The sequence below is a fragment of the Clarias gariepinus genome, chromosome 15 (genome assembly GCF_024256425.1).
Source record: "Clarias gariepinus isolate MV-2021 ecotype Netherlands chromosome 15, CGAR_prim_01v2, whole genome shotgun sequence".
NCBI lineage: Eukaryota > Metazoa > Chordata > Actinopteri > Siluriformes > Clariidae > Clarias > Clarias gariepinus.
Genome location: NC_071114.1, coordinates 9489567 through 9509103, shown reverse-complemented (window position 1 = coordinate 9509103; position 19537 = coordinate 9489567). Strand labels below are relative to the sequence as shown.

The 19537-nt window shown below is 37.0% G+C and overlaps 1 long non-coding RNA gene, 2 other non-coding genes and 1 pseudogene across 3 annotated transcripts; all 4 read left to right on the top strand.

Annotated features, from left to right (window-relative positions):
• Nucleotides 1–11981: 11981 nt before the first annotated feature.
• LOC128543499 (uncharacterized) lies at nucleotides 11982–12095 on the top strand (annotated as a pseudogene).
• A 94-nt stretch (nucleotides 12096–12189) lies between these two features.
• On the top strand, nucleotides 12190–12308 carry LOC128543495 (5S ribosomal RNA). The gene has a single exon (XR_008365730.1). It is a non-coding gene; the product is annotated as a 5S ribosomal RNA (ribosomal RNA).
• Nucleotides 12309–12406: 98 nt separating this feature from the next.
• LOC128543505 (5S ribosomal RNA) lies at nucleotides 12407–12525 on the top strand. The gene has a single exon (XR_008365732.1). It is a non-coding gene; the product is annotated as a 5S ribosomal RNA (ribosomal RNA).
• A 5155-nt stretch (nucleotides 12526–17680) lies between these two features.
• On the top strand, nucleotides 17681–19507 carry LOC128543342 (uncharacterized). The gene is made up of 3 exons (XR_008365711.1): nucleotides 17681–17867; nucleotides 18616–18670; nucleotides 19281–19507. It is a non-coding gene; the product is annotated as an uncharacterized LOC128543342 (long non-coding RNA).
• The last annotated feature ends 30 nt before the right edge of the window (nucleotides 19508–19537 follow it).

Below are 19537 nucleotides of genomic sequence, written 5' to 3'. Positions count from 1 at the left end.
ATTTTTTTTTTTTTTTTTTTTTTTTTTTTAAAGTAAAAATAAATCATTTTAATTGGTCAAATAGGCCTTCCTTCAACCCAGTTTCCACTTCCAATTGTGCTGGTATGAGAGTGCCAAATCAAGCCTGATTTAGAAAGCTAAGTGGGCTTGACCCTGGGTAGTGCTTGGATGGGAGACCACCTGGTCCTGTAAGCTTTTCAGTTTTATTCCTCATATTATTATTATTATTATTTTTTATTTTTTTTAATAAAGTAAAAATAAATTATTTTAATTGGTCAAATAGGCCTTCCTTCAACCCAGTTTCCACTTCCAATTGTGCTGGTATGAGAATGCCAGATCAAGCCTGATTTAGAAAGCTAAGTGCGCCTGACCCTGGGTAGTGCTTGGATGGGAGACCACCTGGTCCTGTAAGCTTTTCAGTTTTATTCCTCATATAGTTTTTTTTTTTTTTAATAAAATAAAAATAAATCATTTTAATTGGTCAAATAGGCCTTCCTTCAACACAGTTTCCACTTCTAGTTGTACTGGTATGAGAATGCCAGATCAAGCCTGATTTAGAAAGCTAAGCAGACTTGACCCTGGGTAGTGATTGGATGGGAGACCGCCTGGTCCTGTAAGCTTTTCAGTTTTATTCCTCATATAGTTTTTTTTTTGTTTTTTTGTTTTTTAATAAATAAAAAATAAATAATAATAAATCATTTTAATTGGTCAAATAGGGCTTCCTTCAATCCAGTTTCCACTTCTAGTTGGACTGGTATGAGAGTGCCAGATCAAGCCTGATTTAGAAAGCTAAGCAGACTTGACCCGGGGTAGTGTTTGGATGAGAGACCACCTGGTCCTGTAAGCTTTTCAGTTTTATTCCTCATATAGTTTTTTTTTTTTTTTTTAAATAAAATAAAAATAAATCATTTTAATTGGTCAAATAGGCCTTCCTTCAACACAGTTTCCACTTCTAGTTGTACTGGTATGAGAATGCCAGATCAAGCCTGATTTAGAAAGCTAAGCAGACTTGACCCTGGGTAGTGCTTGGATGGGAGACCGCCTGGTCCTGTAAGCTTTTCAGTTTTATTCCTCATATAGTTTTTTTTTTTTTTAATAAAATAAAAATAAATCATTTTAATTGGTCAAATAGGCCTTCCTTCAACACAGTTTCCACTTCTAGTTGTACTGGTATGAGAATGCCAGATCAAGCCTGATTTAGAAAGCTAAGCAGACTTGACCCTGGGTAGTGTTTGGATGGGAGACCACCTGGTCCTGTAAGCTTTCCAGTTTTATTCCTCATATAGTTTTTTTTTTTTTTTTTTTTTTTTTTTTAATAAAAAATAAATAATAATAAATCATTTTAATTGGTCAAATAGGGCTTCCTTCAATCCAGTTTCCACTTCTAGTTGGACTGGTATGAGAGTGCCAGATTGAGCCTGATTTAGAAAGCTAAGCAGACTTGACCCGGGGTAGTGTTTGGATGAGAGACCACCTGGTCCTGTAAGCTTTTCAGTTTTATTCCTCATATAGTTTTTTTTTTTTTTTTTAAATAAAATAAAAATAAATCATTTTAATTGGTCAAATAGGCCTTCCTTCAACACAGTTTCCACTTCTAGTTGTACTGGTATGAGAATGCCAGATCAAGCCTGATTTAGAAAGCTAAGCAGACTTGACCCTGGGTAGTGCTTGGATGGGAGACCGCCTGGTCCTGTAAGCTTTTCAGTTTTATTCCTCATATAGTTTTTTTTTTTTTTTTTTTTTTTTTAAATAAAATAAAAATAAATCATTTTAATTGGTCAAATAGGCCTTCCTTCAACCCAGTTTCCACTTCCAATTGTACTGGTATGAGAGTGCCAGATCAAGCCTGATTTAGAAAGCTAAGCAGACTTGACCCGGGGTAGTGCTTGGATGGGAGACCACCTGGTCCTGTAAGCTATTTAGTTTTATTCCTCATGTAATTTTTTTTTTTTTTTTTTTTTTTTTTATAAAGTAAAAATAAATCATTTTATTTGGTCAAATAGGCCTTCCTTCAACCCAGTTTCCACTTCCAATTGTGCTGGTATGAGAGTGCCAAATTAAGCCTGATTTAGAAAGCTAAGTGGGCTTGACCCTGGGTAGTGGTTGGATGGGAGACCACCTGGTCCTGTAAGCGTTTCAGTTTAATTCCTCATATAGTTTTTTTTTTTTTTTTAATAAAATAAAAATAAATCATTTTAATTGGTTAAATAGGCCTTCCTTCAACCTAGTTTCCACTTATAGTTGTACTGGTATGAAAGTTCCAGATCAAGCCTGATTTAGAAAGCTAAGCAGGCTTGACCCTGGGAAGTGCTTGGATGGGAGACCACCTGGTCCTGTAAGCTTTTCAGTTTTATTCCTCATATTGCATTTTTTTTTTTTTTTTTTTTTTTTTTTTAAAGTAAAAATAAATCATTTTAATTGGTCAAATAGGCCTTCCTTCAACCCAGTTTCCACTTCCAATTGTGCTGGTATGAGAGTGCCAAATCAAGCCTGATTTAGAAAGCTAAGTGGGCTTGACCCTGGGTAGTGCTTGGATGGGAGACCACCTGGTCCTGTAAGCTTTTCAGTTTTATTCCTCATATTATTATTATTATTATTTTTTATTTTTTTTAATAAAGTAAAAATAAATTATTTTAATTGGTCAAATAGGCCTTCCTTCAACCCAGTTTCCACTTCCAATTGTGCTGGTATGAGAATGCCAGATCAAGCCTGATTTAGAAAGCTAAGTGGGCCTGACCCTGGGTAGTGCTTGGATGGGAGACCACCTGGTCCTGTAAGCTTTTCAGTTTTATTCCTCATATAGTTTTTTTTTTTTTTTTAATAAAATAAAAATAAATCATTTTAATTGGTCAAATAGGCCTTCCTTCAACCCAGTTTCCACTTCTAGTTGTACTGGTATGAGAGTGCCAGATCAAGCCTGATTTAGAAAGCTAAGCAGACTTGACCCGGGGTAGTGTTTGGATGAGAGACCACCTGGTCCTGTAAGCTTTTCAGTTTTATTCCTCATATAGTTTTTTTTTTTTTTTTTAAATAAAATAAAAATAAATCATTTTAATTGGTCAAATAGGCCTTCCTTCAACACAGTTTCCACTTCTAGTTGTACTGGTATGAGAATGCCAGATCAAGCCTGATTTAGAAAGCTAAGCAGACTTGACCCTGGGTAGTGATTGGATGGGAGACCGCCTGGTCCTGTAAGCTTTTCAGTTTTATTCCTCATATAGTTTTTTTTTTGTTTTTTTGTTTTTTAATAAATAAAAAATAAATAATAATAAATCATTTTAATTGGTCAAATAGGGCTTCCTTCAATCCAGTTTCCACTTCTAGTTGGACTGGTATGAGAGTGCCAGATCAAGCCTGATTTAGAAAGCTAAGCAGACTTGACCCGGGGTAGTGTTTGGATGAGAGACCACCTGGTCCTGTAAGCTTTTCAGTTTTATTCCTCATATAGTTTTTTTTTTTTTTTTTAAATAAAATAAAAATAAATCATTTTAATTGGTCAAATAGGCCTTCCTTCAACACAGTTTCCACTTCTAGTTGTACTGGTATGAGAGTGCCAGATCAAGCCTGATTTAGAAAGCTAAGCAGGCTTGACCCTGGGTAGTGCTTGGATGGGAGACCACCTGGTCCTGTAAGCTTTTCAGTTTTATTCCTCATATAGTTTTTTTTTTTTTTAATAAAATAAAAATAAATCATTTTAATTGGTCAAATAGGCCTTCCTTCAACCCAGTTTCCACTTCTAGTTGTACTGGTATGAGAATGCCAGATCAAGCCTGATTTAGAAAGCTAAGCAGACTTGACCCTGGGTAGTGTTTGGATGGGAGACCACCTGGTCCTGTAAGCTTTCCAGTTTTATTCCTCATATAGTTTTTTTTTTTTTTTTTTTTTTTTTTTTTAATAAAAAATAAATAATAATAAATCATTTTAATTGGTCAAATAGGGCTTCCTTCAATCCAGTTTCCACTTCTAGTTGGACTGGTATGAGAGTGCCAGATTGAGCCTGATTTAGAAAGCTAAGCAGACTTGACCCGGGGTAGTGTTTGGATGAGAGACCACCTGGTCCTGTAAGCTTTTCAGTTTTATTCCTCATATAGTTTTTTTTTTTTTTTTAAATAAAATAAAAATAAATCATTTTAATTGGTCAAATAGGCCTTCCTTCAACACAATTTCCACTTCTAGTTGTACTGGTATGAGAATGCCAGATCAAGCCTGATTTAGAAAGCTAAGCAGGCTCAACCCTGGGTAGTGCTTGGATGGGAGACCACCTGGTCCTGTAAGCTATTTAGTTTTATTCCTCATGTAATTTTTTTTTTTTTTTTTTTTTTTTTTTATAATAAAGTAAAAATAAATCATTTTATTTGGTCAAATAGGCCTTCCTTCAACCCAGTTTCCACTTCCAATTGTGCTGGTATGAGAGTGCCAAATTAAGCCTGATTTAGAAAGCTAAGTGGGCTTGACCCTGGGTAGTGGTTTGATGGGAGACCACCTGGTCCTGTAAGCGTTTCAGTTTAATTCCTCATATAGTTTTTTTTTTTTTTTTTTTTTTTTTTTAAATAAAATAAAAATAAATCATTTTAATTGGTTAAATAGGCCTTCCTTCAACCTAGTTTCCACTTATAGTTGTACTGGTATGAAAGTTCCAGATCAAGCCTGATTTAGAAAGCTAAGCAGGCTTGACCCTGGGAAGTGCTTGGATGGGAGACCACCTGGTCCTGTAAGCTTTTCAGTTTTATTCCTCATATTGCTTTTTTTTTTTTAAAGTAAAAATAAATCATTTTAATTGGTCAAATAGGCCTTCCTTCAACCCAGTTTCCACTTCCAATTGTACTGGTATGAGAGTGCCAAATCAAGCCTGATTTAGAAAGCTAAGTGGGCTTGACCCTGGGTAGTGCTTGGATGGGAGACCACCTGGTCCTGTAAGCTTTTCAGTTTTATTCCTCATATTATTATTATTATTATTATTATTATTATTTTTTTAATAAAGTAAAAATAAATTATTTTAATTGGTCAAATAGGCCTTCCTTCAACCCAGTTTCCACTTCCAATTGTACTGGTATGAGAGTGCCAAATCAAGCCTGATTTAGAAAGCTAAGTGGGCTTGACCCTGGGTAGTGCTTGGATGGGAGACCACCTGGTCCTGTAAGCTTTTCAGTTTTATTCCTCATATTATTATTATTATTATTATTTTTTTTTTTAATAAAGTAAAAATAAATTATTTTAATTGGTCAAATAGGCCTTCCTTCAACCCAGTTTCCACTTCCAATTGTGCTGGTATGAGAGTGCCAAATCAAGCCTGATTTAGAAAGCTAAGCAGGCTTGACCCTGGGTAGTGCTTGGATGGGAGACCACCCGGTCCTGTAAGCTTTTCAGTTTTATTCCTCATATAGTTTTTTTTTTTTTTAAATAAAATAAAAATAAATCATTTTAATTGGTTAAATAGGCCTTCCTTCAACCTAGTTTCCACTTATAGTTGTACTGGTATGAGAGTGCCAGATCAAGCCTGATTTAGAAAGCTAAGCAGACTTGACCCTGGGTAGTGCTTGGATGGGAGACCACCTGGTCCTGTAAGCTTTTCAGTTTTATTCCTCATATAGTTTTTTTTTTTTTTGTTTGTTTTAATTAAATAAAAATAAATCATTTTAATTGGTCAAATAAATGCAACCACGGGGGGGCGCAATCCAGTGTCTTCTTGTGCCAGTCCCAAGTCTGGATAAATTCAGAGGGTTGTGTCAGGAAGGGCATCCGACGTAAAACATTTGCCAAATCAATGATGCGAATCAAGAATTTAATTCCCATACCGGATCGGTCGTGGCCCGGGTTAACAACGACCGCCACTGGTGCTGTTGACCTACAGGGTGCTGGTGGAAATTGGGCTACTGTTGGTCGAAGAAGGAGAGGAGGAAGGCGTGTTCGTAAGCAGAGAGAGAAGAGGAAAGGCAAGAGTTTAGGAGTGATAGTGGGGACTTTGAATGTTGGGACCATGACAGGGAAGGGAAGAGAGTTAGTTGATATGATGCAGAGAAGAAAGGTGGATATACTGTGTGTACAGGAGACCAGGTGGAAAGGTAGCAAGGCTAGAAGCTTAGGATCAGGGTTCAAGTTGTTTTACCATGGTGTGGATAGGAAAAGAAATGGAGTAGGAGTTATCCTAAAAGAGGAGTTTGTAAGGAATGTTCTAGAGGTGAAGAGAGTATCAGATAGGGTGATGAGTCTGAAGCTGGAAATTGAAGGGATAATGTTCAATGTTGTTAGTGGTTATGCCCCACAGGTAGGATGTGAGTTAAAAGAGAAGGAGAAATTCTGGAGTGAGTTAGATGAAGTGATGCAGAGCATACCCAGAGGGGAGAGAGTGGTGATTGGTGCAGACTTCAATGGACATGTTGGGGAAGGGAACAGAGGTGATGAAAATGTGATGGGCAGGTTTGGTTTTCAGGACAGGAATGTAGAAGGACAGATGGTGGTGGACTTTGCAAAGAGGATGGAAATGGCAGTGGTAAATACTTTCTTCCAGAAGAGGCAGGAACATAGGGTGACATATAAGAGTGGAGGCAGAAGCACTCAGGTCGACTACATCTTGTGTCGACGTTGTAACCTGAAAGAGATCAGTGACTGCAAAGTGTTGGTAGGGGAGAGTGTAGCCAGACAACACAGAATGGTTGTGTGTAAAATAACCCTGGTGGTGAGGAAGGCGAAGAGGACAAAGGCAGAGCAGAGGACAAAGTGGTGGAAGCTGAGAAAGGAAGAATGTTGTGTAGTCTTCAGGGAGGAGTTGAGACAGGCTATGGGTGGTCAGGAGGTGCTTTCAGTTGACTGGACAACTACAGCCAATGTGATCAGGGAGACAGGTAGGAGGGTACTTGATGTATCATCAGGTAAGGGGAAAGTGGACAAGGAGACTTGGTGGTGGAATGAGGAAGTCCAGGAGTGTATACAGGGAAAGAGGCTAGCTAAGAAGAAGTGGGACACTGAGAGGACTGAAAAGAGTAGACAGGAGTACAGGGAGATGCAGAGTAAGGTGAAGGTAGAGGAGGCAAAGGCCAAACAAAGAGCATATGAGGACTTGTATGCTAGGCTAGACAGTAAGGAGGGAGAGGGGGATCTGTACAGGTTGGCAAGGCAGAGAGATAGAGATGGGAAGGATGTGCAGCAGGTTAGAGTGATTAAAGATAGAGATGGAAATGTACTGACAGATGCCAGGAGGGTGATGGGAAGATGGAAGGAGTATTTTAAGGAGTTGATGAATGAGGAAAACGAAAGAGAACAAAGAGTAGAAGAGGTGACTGTTGTGGAACAGGAAGTAGCAAATATTGGTAGAAGTGAGGTGAGAAGGGCGTTGAAGAGGATGAAGAGTGGAAAGGCTGTTGGTCCTGATGACATACCTGTGGAGGTATGGAAGTGCTTAGGAGAGGTGGCAGTAGAGTTTTTGACAAGTTTGTTTAACAAGATCTTGGAGAGTGAGAGGATTCCAGAGGAATGGAGGAGAAGTGTATAAGTGCCAATTTTTTAAGAACAAGGGAGATGTGCAAAGTTGTGGCAATTATAGAGGTATAAAGCTAATGAGCCAGACAATGAAGCTGTGGGAAAGAGTAGTGGAAGCTAGGTTAAGGGCAGAGGTGAACATTTGTGAGCAGCAATATGGTTTTATGCCTAGAAAGAGTACATCAGATGCAGTATTTGCTTTGAGGATGCTGGCGGAGAAGTACAGAGAAGGTAACAGGGAGTTGCATTGTGTCTTTTTAGATTTAGAGAAAGCGTATGACAGGATGCCAAGAGAGGAGCTGTGGTATTGTATGAGGAAGTCTGGAGTGGCAGAGAAGTATGTTAGAGTGGTGCAGGACATGTACAGTATGAGAGCTGTAAGACAGTGGTAAGATGTGCTGTAGGTGTGACAGAAGAGTTTAAGGTGGAGGTGGGTCTGCATCAAGGATCAGCTCTAAGCCCCTTTTTGTTTGCTCTGGTGATGGACAGGATGACAGATGAGGTAAGACAGGAGTCCCCATGGACTATGATGTTTGCAGATGACATTGTGCTCTGTAGCGAGAGCAGGGAACAGGTGGAGGAAAATTTGGAGAGGTGGAGGTATGCTCTGGAAAGCAGAGGAATGAAGGTTAGCCGCAGCAAGACGGAATACATGTGTGTAAATGAGAGGGACTCAGGAGGATCGGTGAGGCTACAGGGAGCAGAGGTAAAGAAGGTGCAGGATTTTAAGTACTTGGGGTCAACGGTCCAGAGCAACGGAGAGTGTGGAAAGGAGGTAAAGAGGCGGGTACAGGCAGGTTGGCATGGGTGGAGAAAAGTGTCAGGTGTGTTGTGCGATAAAAGAGTATCAGCGAGAATGAAAGGAAAGGTGTACAGGACAGTGGTGAGACCAGCGATGCTCTACGGCTTAGAGACAGTGGCACTGAAGAAAAGACAGCAGGAAGAGTTGGAGGTAGCAGAGCTGAAGATGTTGAGGTTCTCTTTGGGAGTGACAAGGATGGATAGGATTAAGAATGAGTTTATCAGAGGGACAACCCACGTTAGATGTTTTGGAGATAAAGTCAGAGAGGCCAGATTGAGGTGGTTTGGGCATGTTCAGAGGAGAGATTGTGAATATATCGGTAAAGGGATGCTGAGGTTGGAACTGCCAGGCAGGAGGTCTAGAGGAAGACCAAAGAGGAGATTTATGGATGCAGTAAGAGAGGACATGAAGTTAGTTGGTGTGAGAGAAGAGGATGCAGAGGATAGGGTTAGATGGAGGCAGATGATTCGCTGTGGCGACCCCTGAAAGGGAACAGCCGAAAGACAAAGAAGAAATAGGCCTTCCTTCAACCCAGTTTCCACTTCTAGTTGTACTGGTATGAGAGTGCCAGATCAAGTCTGATTTAGAAAGCTAAGCAGGCTTGACCCTGGGTAGTGCTTGGATGGGAGACCACCTGGTCCTGTAAGCTTTTCAGTATTATTCCTCATATTTTTTTATTATTTTTAAAAAAAAAAAATGAAAATAAATCATTTTAATTGGTCAAATAGGCCTTCCTTCAACCCAGTTTCCACTTCCAATTGCGCTGGTATGAGAGTGCCAAATCAAGCCTGATTTAGAAAGCTAAGCAGGCTTGACCCTGGGTAGTGCTTGGATGGGAGACCACCTGGTCCTGTAAGCTTTTCAGTTTTATTCCTCATATAGTTTTTTTTTTTTTTTTTAATAAAATAAAAATAAATCATTTTAATTGGTCAAATAGGCCTTCCTTCAACCCAGTTTCCACTTCTAGTTGTACTGGTATGAGAGTGCCAGATCAAGCCTGATTTAGAAAGCTAAGCAGGCTTGACCCTGGGTAGTGCTTGGATGGGAGACCACCTGGTCCTGTAAGCTTTTCAGTTTTATTCCTCATATAATTTTTTTTTTTTTTTTTATAAAATAAAAATAAATTATTTTAATTGGTCAAATAGGCCTTCCTTCAACCCAGTTTCCACTTCTAGTTGTACTGGTATGAGAGTGCCAGATCAAGCCTGATTTAGTGTTTGTTTAAGTTTAAATAGGCCTCTCTTCAGAATCAGAGATTTTTAACAACAAGGAATTAAGTGAAACAATGAAAATGGGAATGATAAAGCTAATATACAAGAAAAAAGGAAGTACTGAAAACCTTAAAAACTTCAGACCTGTTACAATGGTTAACACGGACTATAAAATATTAGCAAAAGTGTTGGCAAATCGGCTTAAGAAGGTCCTTCCCCAAATAATAACAACCACTCAAGCCTATGCAGTGGAGGAACGGGACATAGCGGACACGGTGTGTAGCATCAGAGACACTTTACAGTACATGAAAGAAACAAAACAAAAGGGGTACTTAATCAGCCTAGACTTAGAAAAGGCCTTTGATCAAGTCAAACATCAGTATATGTATGATGTCATTGAAAGTTTTGGTTTTGGGAAGAATTTTATAAAATGGATAAAAATATTTTATGAACATGTTTTAACTGTTGTCAAATGCAATGGATTTCTGACAGAGTGCTTTGAGCCGACAAGGTCCATAAGGCAAGGATGTCCACTGTCCGCTTTGTTGTACACTCTAGTCGCAGAACCACTGGGTCTAGCGATAAGAGCGGACAGGGAAATCAAAGGAATAAGAATTGCAAGCTGTATAAAGTGTGAACCAGTGTATCAATATGCAGATGATACCACATTAATAGTGGAAGATGCTAAAAGTGTTGAAAGGGCAGTGATGGTGCTTAATACATACTGTAAGGGATCAGGGGCAAAGATAAATTTTGAAAAAAGTTCCTGCATGAAGATAGGGGAAGCAGAACCCTTACCAAAACATATTACTCTCCAAAAATAAGGAAGAAAACATGAAAGTTTTGGGAATACAGATGGGACAAGATTCAAAACAAACAAATGAACTAATCTGGGAAGAAACTATTGGAGGAATTGAAAAAAGACTGAGGTTTTGGGAGAGTAGGAACCTAACACTAAAAGGTAAAGTATTAGTGATGAACGTCCTAATGCTATCTAAAATGAGGTATGTGTTAACTGTAAGATCACTGCCCTTAAAAGTGTACAAAAAAGTAAAACAAATTGTATTACATTTCTTATGGGGAAAAGGAAGAGCAAAAATTGCGTACGACACTTTAATTGGAGAAGCAGATCAAGGGGGATTAGGATTGTTAGATCCACTTTTAAGAATGAAATGCTTAAGGGTAAAACTGGTTAAGAGATTTTTGGATAAAGAAAATACAGCTTTATGGAAAGAAGTAATGAAATTTTACATAATGAAGTGTGGGGATTTTAATATGGGATGTAATATATTATGGATGAAAACAAAAAACTATATGACTCACGGAATACCAGAATACTACAAAGAAGTACTGGAAGCATGGGGGGGAATTTTTAAGTAACGTTAAAACGGTACCGAGAGGAAGAAAGCAGCTATTGGACCAACCGCTGTTTTTAAATAATAACGTTATTAAAGACAATAAAGTTATCTATTTTAAAAAGTGGTGGGATGGAGGCCTAAGACAAGTGAAGGACATTTTATATGAAGTAAAAGAAGGGTTTTTATCGGTACAGGTAGTGATAGATGCAGTTAATGAAATTGGGGAAGAGGTTAAAAAAGAAACACTGAAAAACCAATTCGAACAGGTAAAAGGAGCAATACCAAAAGAATGGATAAACAGAATAGAAGGAAAAGAGCAGGAACCGGATGGAAGCGAATATCCCGAAGTTTATCTCAGGAGGCAAAATGAGGAAAATATCAGTTTTAATAATGGTAAAACCAAAGAATTTTATATTTTCTTTAGAGATAGTGTCTTCATTAAACCGGTTGCAAATAAATTTTGGAAAGAAAGATACGAAATGATAGATGAGAAGATTATATGGAAAAACGGGAGGATGAAATATGTTGATCCAACTCTAGAAAACTTTAACTTTTTACAAAGGCACAACTGTATTTTAACAGAAATGAGATTATTAAAAATAGGAATGGAAACAACTGCATTATGCAGTGTGTGTAATCTGACGGGATGAAGGCTTACTGCATCTATTTTTTTATTGTAACAAATTAAAAGATTTTATGGACAAAATGAAAAAGGTTGCAAAAAAAATGATGAAGGAGAGCTACAATGAAAACATGACACAGAAAGAATGGGAGATTTTATTTCTTTTTGGACTAAACAATGGAAAATGCAACAACTATGCATTGAACTTGATGTTGACAGTGGCGAAATACTCGATCTGTGTGGCGAAATACAAAAAGGTGGAAGCAGAACTGTGGACAATCTTTCAGAAAAGACTAGAGCAATCGATAAACATATTGTACCATTATTTCTTGATGAACGATAAAATTGAAATGTTTAAAAAATTGATTGTCAGGAATAACCCATTTGTAAAATACACTGTAAATGGTTTTGAAATGATGATGTTAATTTAAAATTCAATTAAAAAAAATAAAAAATAAAAAAAAAGAGCGCCCGATCTCGTCTGATCTCGGAAGCTAAGCAGCCCAGCTTTCGCTTACGGCCATACCAGTCTGAGAGCGCCTGATCTCGTCTGATCTCGGAAGCTGGCTCGGGCCTGGTTAGTACTTCGATGGGAGACCGCCTGGGAATACCAGGTGCTGTAAGTTTTTCACTTTTATTGCTCTTACAGGGTTTTTTTTTTTTTTTTTTTTAACGGCCTTTGTTTATCGTTTAAATAGGCCTCCCTTCAGCCCAGCTTTCGCTTACGGCCATACCAGTCTGAGAGCGCCCGATCTCGTCTGATCTCGGAAGCTAAGCAGGCTCGGGCCTGGTTAGTACTTGGATGGGAGACCGCTTGGGAATACCAGGTGCTGTAAGTTTTTCACTTTTATTGCTCTTACAGGGGTTTTTTTTCTTTTCTTTTTTTTTAAAGGCCTTTGTTTATAGTTTAAATAGGCCTCCCTTCAGCCCAGCTTTCGCTTACGGCCATACCAGTCTGAGAGCGCCCGATCTCGTCTGATCTCGGAAGCTAAGCAGGCTCGGGCCTGGTTAGTACTTGGATGGGAGACCGCCTGGGAATACCAGGTGCTGTAACCTTTTCACTTTTATTCCTCTTACAGGTTTTTTTTTCTAAGTGTTTGTTTATAGTTTAAATACAGTACAATACCATTCAAAAGTTTTAGAACACTTTCTAACTCCATGATCGTACCTGATTTTTATTTATTTCTACATTGTAAAGGAATGCTGAAGGCGTCCAAAAAATGCTTTAATCTCCTTTGAACAGTTGATATTTAGATGTGTCTGCTACTTTGGCTCTGTAAAGACTTTATAACGCCTCTAATCTGAGATGCTGCAGAGGTAGGTTTTGGTCTCGCCCTCCTGGAATGGCCTTCATGAGAGCCAGTGGTTCATTATGGTGCCGGACGGATTTTGCAAATGCACTTGACAATACTGTTCTTGCAAGAACTATTACAGAAAGGCTGACCTCTTTGTATTAAAAATAACAACTAACTGTTGTTTTTCTTGTTTTTACGTAATTACCTAATCCCATATGTGTTATTTTATAGATTTGAAATCCCCAGTATTGTTGTAGAATGTAGAAAATAAATCACTAAACAAAAACAAAGAAATTTGCAAGTGTTCGAAAACTTTTGAACAGTAGTGTAGGTGAGATAGAGGTATAACAGCAGGAATAACAGAGGGGGGCGGGTTATCGGGGGCGGGGCTTGTTGGATGACTTTCACACACACACTAAGGGATTGGAAATGACTCCTGTCTGGTTCACGGATAACATCAATTGTCTAAATAATGAATTACATTTTTGAAAAAGTACTGCGTACTTAAAGGGGCGAACCTAACGCGTTAGATTACTCGTTACATCAAAAAAGTAATCCAAGTTACTTTGTAACTCGTTACACCGAACACTGGCCGCTAATATAGCTGAACTCACAATATACTAATATTTAAGGCAAATTGTGAACAACTGATGTCAATCTCATGGTAAAATAAGTTTTTTTTTCACTTTATTGAATCTGCTCTGTTGTATTAATGTAGGACTATAAGCATTACTGTTCAAGATCTCCTGCTACTGCTGTTACTGGTGGTTTCAGTCACATTGCAACATCATATTGCAACACACTCCTTTAAACTATACCTGCATTATTTTTCCCCCTTGCTGAGTGTTAATAGACATTTGTCCTGAATATTATTGTTTAGTTTATTCATTATCACTGGTTGCTTTGTCGTACCAAACTGAATTACCACCAACACTGTTGTTACACAATTACACAATCATTAATCTTGAATAACATGAGACATTGGTTTTTTATGCAGGACTCTTGTCCTTCTTGTCCCTGATAACATACAGAGTCAGGCTGTGACTCAAACCACGTACAAGGATACTAAATGGCATCTTTAACAAATAATACCCTCTCATTACTATAATGACACACTATTTACTGCGACAATGTGTGGTTTTGGGTGTAATCTAACTTTAGCTCTAGTTATAGCCTTTTGATTTCCACAAAAGCATGACTTTGTTTCCCCCTAGAGGATGATGCAAATAACTCTAATAAAGATAAACCCATAAAATTTTAAGGTCTATACATTCATCCATCCTTTATCCATTCAGCATTTACACATAAACAAACCTAAACAACTTATACTAATTAAAATATATCAAATGTAACACATTGAAGACAGGATGTATTAAGTTTCAGTTTTGTGTGTGCATCTCCACTCCATTGGCACGCAACTCCAACAACCTTTGGTTAGATTATGAGTACATAAGCATGGGAAAACAAGAGAAAAGAAAGACACCTTCATAAAAATAAAAAAGGCAACAAACAAACAAACAACTGACAACATATATTAAAAACATATTGAATTGATTTGTTCTGGAATGTTTTTCCTCTATTTATCTGGGTTTGTACTGCAATTTTCAAGTGCTGCCGATTCGGATTGCAATTAAAGGCACCACTGCAGGACATTTACCTTTTAGATGCTGAGTCATTGTAATTTTAAGTTACTTTTGCTTTTTGAATAATGTTTCCTTGCTGTATTATATATGTATTGTAAATGCACTTTATTCTGAATTTCAATTTCTTAGCAGACTAACCTTGGCTCTCTTCTTTGTAGTTTTATATTAGGTATAACAAGATGCTCCCTATCAGCTAATGAAAAGTATTCATACTGGATAATACTAACATTCATCTAATATATAACATACCATATTCCTGCATGGATAGTGAAAGGTTCAGCCATTTTCTCTCCAAAAGCTTCCTTATGATTATGGTTGACTAATGGCTTCTTCCTGCCACCCAGCACATTTGATTTTGTGGATCAATGCACATTCATTGTACTTTTCATCACTAAAATTACTAGCATCTTCAAAGTGATCTGAATTAAAATTAGAAAAACAGCATTTCTTAGCTTATACATTTGCATGGCAATATTTCTAAATTGCATTGTAGGCTTTTTAGTCTTCTTTCTAAGGCCTGCTATTTTGTTACATAATCTGACTAGTAACAATTTAACAGAGTGGCTTTTTGATCACAGATATGGAATAAATTATTGTTTTAGGCACAATTGTAATCTTTTACAGAGAACAAATGTTTAAATGCTTTAAAGAAGGATAGTTTAGTTTTCAATTTCTTAAAATATTGGCCAAAAATATTAGTTTGGTTTTGGAAATTTTATATTTGATCATTTTTGTTCTGTAAAATTATATGTAGGCCTATCATCATGTACTGTAATTATATGTAGTCTAAGAGGGTGTTCATATTAAACTGGAACTTGTGAGGAAATTTCTTGTGAATGAAGGCATACAACTTTTACACATTTACATTTACAAAAGACTTTTAGACTCTTAGCAAAACATTTAAATGATGCAAACATTTTAAAAAAGGCCGTACATCTGTGAATCATGATCCCAGTCAAGGATGCACAAAGCCCACTGCAATTGTTCCCACACACATTCAACGGGTGGATTGCTCTTAGGAAATTATGACCTGGTTTCATCACCAATGGTGTTCTGTTTTTACAGGATAATGCACAGCCTCATAATCCCTGCCGCACCATTTGCACATTACAGAAATTCACCTGGGAGTTATTTGTTACATCACCCATACAGTCCTGACCTTGAATATCCCTGGTTTTGATTTAACACTTGCAGAGCTTGGATGAGTCCTATTGGACCTATATAACACTGTAGTGCGTTCATCAGCCTAAACACTCAACACTGGAAAGCGTGTATAGTGTATATTTTTATGAGTAAAAATAGACAAATTAGCTTAGCCTCTTAAACACCCAAGACACATTAGTGGTTTCAAGATTAAAATTCTTTCTTCTCACAACAGCACACCGTTCTTGTTTATTTCATCTATATTCACTGATTAATAAAATGCATTAAGATAAATAACAAGACAGATAATGAGACATTTAAATTTAAATCTTAACATCACCCATACTATAAGTTGCATTGACTAAAATAAAAACAAACAAACAAGCAGCATGGAGCAGCATACACTATGAGCAAAGGTTTGTGTACAACCAACCGTACCACTTTTATGAGTATTTTAAACAACATTATTTACATTATTTAAGATTTTTGTCAAAGGGATCATACATAGTTTGTCTCAAATGTAAATCATTTATTAAATATATAATTCATTTATATTGATCTCTGTGACTTTAATGAGGGCATGTGGTGTATGCTAGTTTGAATGTTTCAGACACTGATGATTGCATGGGAGACTGTACACAATGGTGCAAAAAAATATATACAATCCTGTGTGTGGAGGGTCAGCAGACTAAAATGATGATGAGAGAGATTAGATGATAATATGAGAATGATGATAATAATAACTCTTTAAAACCAAGGAAAGCAGAAAAGTATCTCTTACCGCACAACTTATCAAACCCAGCCCACATTTAATTTACATTAATACATTTGTATTGTGTTGCTTCCAGATAATTGAATAGTTACATAACTGCATAATTGCATTATCTATCTATGTATTTTTAAAATACATGTTACCTTAATAAACGAGCGAAGTCTTGACATATAAGTATTACACATGCACTTTGTATGCCGAGCGTCACGTGATAACAACAGAGCCAATGGTTCTTTATTCTGTCACAGTGAGGGTTTATGGGCAAATTGTCTCCCATGTTCAGTCTCAGTGCACGTTACTTGTATAGTCAAGATCTGTGCGCACATTTACTGTTTATTATAACATTGTGACCGTGTGTGTGTGTTCGCGTAAAGCATTTTTTATATCTTTTGTCCAAGTGTAGTGACTGTTCTTTAGTAACTGTTTAGTAACGGCCTCCGTAAAGAAAAAAGTTAAAAAGGCTGTAGCAGTGCAGGAGATAAATCTGTTTAATGACAATGCAACATCACCTTGCCATGAATTCTTCAAAAGGAGGCTAAAGCAAGTGTCATTAGTGGTTTCTTGTTAATAAAGTATAGCAACAGAGCAGTGATTTATTTAGTGTAAGTGTGTTTATGCGTACACGAGGGTGTGTAAAAGTCATCCTAAACGGTAGTCCCCCTTCTCCTCTCCTCTCTCGTCTTACTTCAGCCATAACTCTTTTTAAAGGTAAAGAGCAGATTATTTTTTAAATTGTTTTTATTTTTAATCATCAGAGTTTCCATTATTTCTTATGGGGGAATTCAATAAGATTTACAAGCACGCTTTCAGAACGAATTATGCTCGCAATCCAAGGAGTGTATATATTTATACATTTTCCATTTCTACATGGTAAAACAATGCTGAAGGCATCCAAAATATTCAATAATCTCATTTGAAGAGTTTATATTAAAGTGTGTTTGCTACTTATGCTCTGTAAATCTCTAATCTGAGGTGCTGGTTGTTAGTTGGTGATTTATGAGGTCTAAGTCTTCATGTGAGCTGGTTCCATCATGGTGCTTGATGGGTTTTGCAACTGCATTCGACAATACTGTTCTTGGAAGAACTATTTCAGAACAGCTGGCCTTAGTGTATTAAAGTGTGTTACTAACTAACTTACTAAATTAAGTGTGTTACTTACACTGAAAAAAAAGATTTTTTGGTGTGGTAAAATTTATTAAATTAATCATCATAATTTTTACATTGTAAAAATACATTTCAAGGAGAACTAGAATTTTCTAAGTAAAATTTTAAATACCTACACATTTAATTCGTGTAATAAATTAACTAAGTGGAAAGAGTTAAATATTATTATGTATTTACTTGTAACATTTACATGTTTTATAGTCACTGCACATAAACCTAATAATATTAAGTAAATTTTACTTTTTAAGTTTAGTTTAAATTTCAAATTAAACGGCGCATGCGTGTTTGGAGACGCTGTACCCGCGCTGTGAATCAATCGGTTGGGGATCATCACGGAGGTACTACACGGCGTGGCTGGAGCTGGAGTTTGGCGTGTTCGAGGTAAGTTTACCTTTCTGTTTTGGATGTGATTCTCACTTTCATGACCCCCAATTAATGTTCATCTTAATCTCAGGACGTACAATTAGCAATATTTCGGTTTTTAATAGTGTGGAGATTCACAAAACGCCGTTTTTCGTGTAAAAACCCGAACCTACGGAGCCCCCCAGGGGTCCTGTGGTAAAAATTAAAAGATAAATAAATAAAATAATAACGAACCGAGCGCGTGGTTTAATAGAACGAGATGCGTGTTTCTTACCCCCACCCCTCGTGAAAACGGTGTGTTCAGAGAAAGGCTCGCCAGTGAGATGACCTTTCTGAACAAACTGAGTCAGGTGTGTTAAAGCATTAAATGGTAAAAGAGCACTAGCAATAAACGTTTTTTTTTTAAATCCGAATTTTACTGTAATGAACCTGTACATATGTTCATACAGTATTGACAGAAGCTCTAATTTGTCCAAATCGCATTGCAGACAAGAAAAAGAAGTAGAGTCATCCTGTGACCTTGAATGCTTCATCTTTCCACACATGATTTTTGCTTCTCACTTTTTCCTTAATCCCTCACTATTCTATTTTGTATTTTTCTAACAATGTCAGAAACTTTGTTAGCAGCACTGCTTGACATGCTTGATGCCTTTCTCTTTTGTAATTTTCTTTGGATAAAGGCAAACTTACAAAAGATGAAGAAATGGCTAAATGTAGTTGTACTAATAAAAGATTATGTAATGATACAATGTAAATATTTTCACAGAAACAAAGCGTAGAGCTGAGACGTGAAGCTGAAGAGGATCTCTGATGATTGCCTGGTAAAGCATTGTTTTCTTATTAATTATACAATTTAAAATGTTAAATTCACTACAAGATAAAGTTAGATGAAGGGGTGGACATTTCCTGCTTAGTGATGACCATCTACAGTTTATCTAGCTCAAACAGTAGAGCATGGTGCTACCAAGGTCATGGGTTTGATTCCCAGGAAAAGCAAGTAATTGTAAATTACATGTTATAAATAAAAACTTGTACCTTGAATATAGTGTTTGTTGCATTGGACAGGAGCATATACCAAATGCAAATGAATACATAAATCTGAGTAATGATTGAAAGAATTTTCATGTTTGGACTAACCCTTTAAATACAAACTCAGCATTCATCATAGGATTTCCTGACACTGTAAAGGTGCAGAGTAATCTATGGAGTGTAGCCATCTCATGACATGTTTTAGAATGTTTTACTGATGCAAGATTATTGCTAAGTTTAACAATCTGAAGTATATGAAGTGATGGTCATTTTTTATAATCAATTATTTTTATTATTATTTCTCTGTGATAATAAAGTCATCACAGGTGAGTGAAGCAATTCAGATTTTTTTGTTTCTCAAAATATTTTTTTTTATTTTATTTACTTGTAAATTTTATGCAGGAGGACAGACGAAGTGATGCCAGTTTGCACATTCTTAAAATCCTTGTTGTCCGTGCTGTTGAAGGGGAGGAACCAGTTGGTGTATCCATAATCCTTGAAGGAAAGGAAATTTTGCAAGAATGTGGCAATACTGCAAATGCATGTGCACTGCTTATGGGAATAATTTATGCCATAAACCTTGCAGACCCCCGAGCACTGCGTTACACATTTGAGCTATTTCAGAAAGTTCTTTTAGAACTTGGTGGGATTAAGCTATC